Raw genomic sequence first — 8,670 nt, forward strand, 5'->3', positions numbered from 1 at the left:
AGGTTTTGAGGTTTGTGATGTAGTTTTGTCAATTGAATTTTATTGATAAAATGCACTTGTTGTATATGCAGTAGCCCCTGAGACTCGGATTGTCTTCCGAAGGAAGCGATCGGAGGATCAAAGAGATATGCTCAGGTATTAACCTTGGTTTAATTTGAAATACAGTCTGCTACCCCTCCTGTGACTGCCCAGAGTACGGAAGTGGCCGAACTACAGCAAAAGCTGGATATTGCGGAGGATGACATTGCATTGATCAACAGGCGTCTTGACGACTCGCAAGGTACATATTTCGAGCATTCTTTACACTAGTGTACTTGACGCAGGAAAGTGATGTATATTAAATGTGCATACAATGCAGATGGTGCTGCCGCCGTGGAGGTCCTTCGGGCGGAGCTAGTCCGGGCCAAGGAGCGGGTCCGGCTTAGTGATGTTGCTGCTAAAGAGGCATCGGTTGAACTAAATGCCGAACAAGGTGCGCGACGCCAGGGCGAGGAGAAGGTATCCACGATGACACTCGCTTTGGAGAACGCTGCTGGCCGCTGCGAATTTCTTGACAAGGAGAATAAAGCCTTAGCGGCCGAACTGGACAAGGCCTGCTAGGAGGCGAAAGAAGCGCGATCAGAGTCCAGAGCACTTCGTGAGGAAGTTCGGCAAGCGAAAGAGATAGTGGCTGGAAAGCCTTTTCTGCTGCAGACTAAGTTCGGTCACCCGGACTATGCTCAGCTGAACCAAGTGTGGAGTTCTCTGGACGAGTATTTGGACTTCCGAAGAGTTCTTCCTATGCAGCACGGTATTACCAAGAACGAGCTGGATATGCAACGGAGAAACTTTTTTGGTCACAGTTCGGTGCGTCGAAGTGCCCGCTGCTGCTTAATGAGCAGATGTCCCAATGGGCCGAACTTCATAGGGTATCTGGCGCTGCCATGAAGGATGTTATAATCCGGCTATGGCCAACCGAGCCTGCGCCGAGTAGTTATTTCGGTTTGGTGCAGAAGCTTGTCGACGTGGTGCCCCGAATCGATGTTGCGAAGCGATCGGCGTGCATTGAAGGTGCACGAATGGCCCTTGCCCGAGTCAAGACATTTTGGGGAGAGATGAAGGCCATCGACATCGCAACGAAGGGTCCTCCTGAAGGCAAGGACCGTCCGGAACCGGAAAGTTATTCTGAAGACGTCCTGGAGGCCGCCCGCTTGATAGAGGGTCAATGTTCGAAAAACATAATGTTCGAGTGAGCTGTACGATGATTATAAAAGACAACTTTATAGTTAATCTATTTGTGTTTTGCTCGAAAGCTTGAATTCCTCCTGTGCGGTTGTTTTAATATAATCTGAAAGTTTTCCAGTCGTCGGCTTCAGCCCCCTCGTAGGAAGTACGGGGGTGTTCGGCAAAGCATTTAATCACTCTTTATCCAATGTCTTGGTCCATGAAGGAGGTGATAATGCGGCGAACCAGGCAATCGTACTATAAGGCGTTAACACTTTCACTTAACCATAGGAGTTTTATGGTGGGGCTATGACATAGCCCCTGGTGTGTATGCGGTGTGTGGTGCCTTGCATATCTGATCTGAAAAAGATCCTTCGTGTTACACGGAGAATCGCTAAGGATTCCAATAAGTCATCAAGTGGTTGACCAGCTCTTGCCGCATCATGACAGTCAGTTTTCGTCTTTCTCTACTGAGGTCCTCATCCGGTCTAGGCCAGGGCACAATCATAGTAGTTCTCCCTTTACTACCCTAGCAGATAGAGCGGAACGTAGGGTAGCAAACACAGGAGCCGGACAACCCAACTATTGACCCAAGACAATGATTCGGAGCTGATGCATATAAGGCCAAACTTGCGACACCGAAGTTCTCTATAGAGCTGTTCGGACTTTAACTAGCATCTCATTCGTTCCCATGCCAAGCCCGTGGCAGGGTATGCCGAGGAGTATCCGCAGAGCAGCCGTTAAGGCCGCACTTAAAGGAGTATGGAAGATCAATTCGGATGAGACTTGCTGAGAACGGGGCGATGTGCCAATGATAAATTAATGTATACATAATAATAATAATAATAATAATAATAATAATAATAATAATAATAATAATAATAATAATAATAATAAGGAAAAAACCACGGACCCGGCTATTTGATATGCACGGGGTTAGGATCAGAGGAAAGAGGGCATAGTACAGGCTCGGAATAAAGAGTGCGGTCCACAAAAAGTTATTTTTGGACCTCCTGTCGCACGTCTGCATCGCCCGTCCTCAGGGAGTAGCCCCTTAGGTGAGCATACGGATCCGAACTCTGATAAAGTCCGTTGTAGATGCTGTCCAGCTGGTCACCTGTGTTTTACAGAAAAAGTAAGGTAAACATATAAAGAATGTTACGGGAATGCTTGCAGGGTTGTCCATATTATGCTTCCGCCAATGCCCATGGTATCTTGAGTGCGTAGTGATGTGCGCGTGGTGCAAATTTTGCCATTACAGTACATGGGTGGCGGAAGACGGACTACTATTCGCGTTCCCGGAGTAGTCGAACGTCGGAGGGAAACTGTTTCTGGCCCCTGGCGTTCTGCTGGCGAGCCGATCCGTCGTCTTTATCGCCTAGTGGCATCCTCCCCTTGTGATCAGCGTTAAGCTTGCCTGCCAGCTTGAACACCCAACCGTTTCGGTTGGTATGATTAGCTGGCATATCAGGTTGACCGTGAATCTGACAAGGTCGGTCCAATATCCTATCGAGGGTGGATGGTCCATCTTGGTTTGCCTTTAGTGGCTTCTTCCATTGACCGGGCTTCGGATTGTGAAATCCGGGTTCACCGCTGTGTCGCGTATGTTACTACGACTGTTGTGTTCGGTTCGTTGTGGCTTTCCATTGCCATCTTGGATTTTGGAGGTGCCCGGGCTGCTGGCGTCATTGCTTTTACGAGCCAGCCAGTTGTCTTCTCCCGAGCAGAAGCGGGTCATTAGAGCGGTAAGGGATGCCATGGATTTGGGTCCTTCCTGGCCGAGGTGACGCGCTAGCCATTCGTCTCGGACGCTGTGTCTGAAGGCCGCAAGGGCTTCTGTGTCTGGACTGTCGACAATTTGGTTCTTTTTGACTAAGAACCTGGTCCAGAGCTTCCTGGATGACTCGCCGAGCTCTTGGACAATGTGACTTAAGTCATCAGCGTATAATGGCCGCACATATGTTCCTTGGAAATTGCCTCAAAAGGCGTCTTCCAAATCTTCCCAGTTGCCAATGGAATTTTCTGGCAAACTGTTTAGCCAGTACCGAGTTGGCCCTTTAAGCTTGAGAGGTAGGTATTTAATGGCGTGGAGGTCGTCTCCACGGGCCATGCGAGTATGAAGGAGGTAATCCTCCATCCATACCGCGGGATCTATTGTTCCCTCGTATGATTCGATGTTGATGGGTTTAAACCCGTCTGGGAATTCGTGCTCCATTACTTCGTTAGTGAACCAGAGAGGGTGTGCGGATCCTCTATGTTGGGCCACAATATGAAGCACCTCCTGCGGGTTCCGTTTACGTTGTACGGCCCGGGCATGGTCGGCTTTATAGCGTCCGAATAGGCAACCATCATCATCGGTCGGGATATATCTTCATGATCTGTACGTCGATCGTGTACGTCCTGCTCTACCCTCAGTGTATTGGTTGATATCGCGAGTATTCCTTAGAGATGTTTTGTTTTGACGGGCGGATGGGTTGGTATGGTGCTCTGCTTGGGTTTCTGCTTTGACTGGACCGAACTGTGGTCAGCCCACCGCATTATTCGATGGTGGTATGGGCTCCATCGCCCTGCCATCGTATTGAGGGAGCCACCTATTCTTTGGGTGGCTTTTGACTGGGCTCCTAAGGCCGTGTTCTTCGGCATCCAAGACCTTGGTCCATCTATCATTGAGCAAATCTTGGCTTGCTTGAAGCTGCAGCTTCTTCTTTCTTAGGCTCCTTGTGGTGGCTATAAGCTGGCATTTAAAGCGCTCCTGCTCGAGAGGTTTCTTGGGCATGATAAAGTCTTTGTCGCCGAGGATCTCCTCTTCCTCGGAGGGTGGGAGATAATTGTTGTCCTCTGAGTCCCCATATGTGGTCTGTTCAACAGAGCTGTCTTGCCCGCCTTCCTGTTCATCCTGCTCGGATTCTACCTCAGCTGGGTCTTTGTTGTCCGGGGTGTCGTCTTCTCTGGTGTTGGCAGTGTTTTCTCTTGGGCGATGTGGCCTAGGGTGCCGGTTTTCGGGCTATGTACCAGGCGGTTTATTCTCGACCGGATTCTCCTTATGATCGTCGAGAGCGATGTAAGGTGTGTCTTTCATACACATGTCATACCAGGAAGTGGTCTTCGCATGTCGAACGGGTAATAAGCTCTGGCCTTGCCCCTCATCGTCGTCCAAACCGTCGATGTCTTCGGGGCAGGGGCCGAGCATGTTGGTTAGGTCTTCAATAGTGGCTACGAGCTGGGTGGCGGGTGGGAAACAAAATTCTCCATCGTTCGCTAAAAGTTCGAACCAAACATAGTTCGGTGACGGGTCGTTTGCTAGGGATAGGTTTTTTTAGAAAGTTTAGTATGTCACCCATGGGCACGTGTTGGAAGACATTTGCGGCGTTGAACTTGAAGATCGATAACCGATCGAGTTCGGTATATGCGGGCTCGCAGGGTTCAGAGTTCGAAGTCAGAGGCGAGTCCGGGGTTTCGTTGATGCGGATACCGTAGGAAGTGGAATCCGCGTGCGGCTCGAACGCCGCGGAATCGGTAGGCCTCGTGATGGAGTCAAGCTTCCCATCTTCGGGAGATTTGATCTGCTCCAGATTTAAAGCCGGAGCTGCTACAGGAGCTATCTCCTGGGTGCTGCCCGATGACAGGTTTAAGCCATGTTCATCGAGGCAATGGGGAGCGGCTGCCGTGGTCTCGAATCCGTCGAAGATCAAATCTCCACGGATGTCTGCGACGTAATTCAAGATCCCGAATCTGACCTGATGGCCAGGGGAGTAGCTATCGATCTGCTCCAGATGGCCAACTGAGTTGGCCCGTAGTACGAAGTCGCCGAATACGAAGATCTGTCCGGGGACGAAGGTTCCTCCTTGGACAGTGTCATTATTGATGATCGAAGGGGCCATCGAGCCTTCTGCCGACGGCACAGTGGAACTCTCAATGAAAGCACCAATGTCGGTGTCAAAACCAACGGATCTCGGGTAGGGGGTCTCGAGCTGTGCGTCTAGGATCGATGGTAACAGGAGACAGGGGACACGATGTTTACCCAGGTTCGGGCCCTCTCTATGGAGGTAATACCCTACTTCCTACTTGATTGATCTTGATGAATATGAGTATTACAAGAGTTGATCTACCACGAGATCGTAATGGCTAAACCCTAGAAGTCTAGCCTATGAATATGGTAATGAGTATATGTGGTGTCCTTTCTGGACTATCCCCTTCGGTTTATATAGACACCTAGGGGATCTAGGGTTTACATGGAGTCGGTTAGATAAGAAGGAATCTTCGGTCGCCAGGCTTGCCTTCCACGCCAAGTAGAGTCCAATCCGGACACGGTGCAGTCTTCGGTCTTTATGTCTTCATAGCCCATCCGTCCGGCCCATAGATAACGGGTTGGACGCCCGAGGACCCCTTAGTCCAGGACTCCCTCACCTGTGACGAGCGTTGAGCCACTCTCGCCGCTTGCGTTGCCCAGACAGCGCCCGTCGGATGCTTGCCCGGCAGGGCATGAGCAACAAGCTTCGTCACAGCGCCCCCTCCGTGTGGCGGGATGGATGTACCGCCACCCCGTCGCTCACTCCGGCTAGCACGTCATCTCACGCTCGTCGCGGGCCGGCGGATGCTCAGGCCGCGCTGCTCATGGCGCGCGAGATCCTGCGGTACCGCCCGTTAGAAACCTTCTATGAGGACTGGCTAGACCGCATCGTCAAGCTTGTCGGCGCGGATGGGGGCTCCCCTGCACCATCCCTCTTGCTGCCTCGCCCGCCGCCCGCGGCGGGCGACGTAGCCCATGGAGCGCCTCAACCACCTCCCCATTAGGACGTCGCCCTCAGTACAAGATGCGCGGCCCCACGGCGTGACCCGTCACGCAGGGTGCCCACGCACGGAGAAGAAAGCTGCTAGGAGGTCCAGCGGCCGCAAGAAGGTGCTCCAGCGCTCCCTGTGCCACCGCGTCAAGACCGCGTGCTGCTTGCGGTGGCGGTGCGTGAGCACCAAGACTAGGCTCCACCTCCACGATGGGCTCCCATGACCACCGCGGGCTGCTGATCCTTCACTCCCGAGTTGCGCAGCGTCGTCTGGCCGGGCAAGTTCAAGCCCGACCTACCTCCACACTACGACAATACCCTCGACCCTGCTGAGTTCCTACAGCTCTATGAGTTGAGCCTCGAGACGGCCAACGGCCACGAGAAGGTCATGGCGAACTGGTTTCCCATGGCTCAAAAGGACGGCGCATGCTCGTGGCTCCTGAACCTGCCCGCAGGATCGATCTCCTCCTGGGGCGAGATGCGCGAGCGTTTTGTCGCCAACTTCCAGGGCACTTGCGATCGCCCGCCTTTCGCGGGTGACCTGCGACGCATCAAGCAGCAGCCAGGGCAAACCCTGCAAAAGTACATCCAGCGCTTCAACAGCGTTCGCCTCAAGATCCCCAAGGTTTCGGACGAGGACATCATCTCGGCGTTCTCCGATGGCGTCCATGATGTCAAGATGAAGGAGGAGCTCGCCGTCCATGAAGACCCATGCACAACTCTGGAGATGTTCAGCATGGCAACCAAGTGCGCGGGAGCCGAGGAAGGGCACCTCTCCCTCCTCGAGCTCCCAGTGGCTAACCCAGAAGATAAGAAGGCCAAGGCCAAGGACGTCAAGCACAAAGGGGCAGTGGTGCTCACAGCTGAACTAGAGATAAAGCGCGACTACAACCACCCAGAGTCATCCAAGGGCAGCCATCCATTCTGCGTCTTCCACAACGTACACAGCCACAACACCAATGACTGTCAGGAGCTCAGGGCCATACGCGATGGACGCCTCGGTTGATGCCCCGAGCGCAACGATCGAGGCTACGACCGCTGAGGACGTTGAAGTGGAGGACGCTGGGACGACCGTGGCCCCTGCCTGGAGTGGCGAGACCAGCCTCGCGAGGGCGCCTAGAGTGATCAGCCTCGTGAGGACCGTCCTCAGGGCAATGCCGGCCTCCCTCCGCTGCCACCGCCACCAAGAAGAAACGATGACCACCACCAGGATGAGGGGGGTGGGGCTTCCAGGAACCACGCGCCATTGCCAGTATCTTGGGCGGCGCCCATGCCCCAGCCTCTCAGCGCGTCTTCAAGCAGTTCGCTCGTGAGGTGAACGGGGTCCTCCCCAGGCTCGAGACCACACGTCCGCTCAGGTGGTCCAAGTATATCATCACCTTCAGCTCGTCTGACTAGTGCAAGTGTGTGGCAACTGCCGGTGCCCTTCCGATGCATTCCTCGCCCATCATCAGCAATGTCCTTGTCACCAAGACCCTCATCGATGGCGGCGCGGGGATCAATGTTCTTTCCATCGAGACGTTCGATCGACTCCAAGTGCCATATAATCAGCTGCAGCCCACCAAGGCCTTCTCAGGAGTAACTGACGGCTCCACCACCCCGATAGGGCAGATCCGCCTCCCTGTCACCTTCGGCCAGCGCGACAACTACCGGACCGAGCTCATTGACTTTGAGGTTTCCACATCCGCCTTCCGTACAATGCCATCCTGGGATATCCAGCCCTGGCCAAGTTCATGGCGGTGACTCATCATGGCTACAATATCCTCAAGATGCCAGGGAACCGCGACATCATCACGATCGCCTGTGACGAGAGGGATGCGGTGTGCTCCCTCAAGCGCGCCTACCAGGCCGCAGTGGTCGAAGATCTAGATAACGAAGGCACCATCTACCCTCCTGAGGCTGTCCCCAAGAAGAAGAAGCAGTTGCTCCGCCAAGAGCCTCAGGGGAGCGGTGTCTCCAGCGGCACCACCTTGAGACCTATGCCCATGGATGGGGCCCCTCCCTCTCGCACATAGGAAGGTTGATAGTCCATTTTGCATCATGCTTTTATATCGATATTTATTGCATTATGGGCTGTTATTGCACATTATGTCACAGTACTTATGCCTATTCTCTCTTATTTTACAAGGTTTACATAACGAAGGAGAATGCCGACAGCTGGGATTCTGGGCTGGAAAAGGAGCAAATATTAGAGACCTATTCTACACAGCTCCAGAAGTCCTGAAACTTCACGGAAGACGTTTTTAGAATATATAATAAATATTGAGCGCAAGAAGTTCACCAGGGGGGCCACACCCTGCCCACGAGTGTGGGGGGCGCGCCCTACCTCCTGGGCACGCCCCCTACCTCGTGGGCCCCCTGGTGGCCCTCTGGTGGCCATCTTCTGCTATATGAAGTCTTTTGATGGGAAAAAATCATAAGCCATCTTCTCGGATGAAACTCCACCGCCACGAGGCGGAACCTTGGCAGAACCAATCTAGGGCTCTGGCAGAGCTGTTCTACCGGGGAAACTTCCCTTCGGGATGGGGAAATCATCGCCATCGTCATCACCAACGCTCCTCTCATCAGGAGAGGGCAATCTCCATCAACATCTTCATCAGCACCGTCTCCTCTCAAAACCCTAGTTCATGTCTTGTATCCAATTCTTGTCTTCAAGTCTGGGATTGGTCCTAGTAGGTCGCTAGTA

The sequence above is a fragment of the Triticum urartu genome, chromosome 2A (genome assembly GCF_056163025.1).
Source record: "Triticum urartu cultivar PI428250 chromosome 2A, HENAU_Tu73, whole genome shotgun sequence".
In the NCBI taxonomy this organism is placed as follows: Eukaryota; Viridiplantae; Streptophyta; class Magnoliopsida; order Poales; family Poaceae; genus Triticum; species Triticum urartu.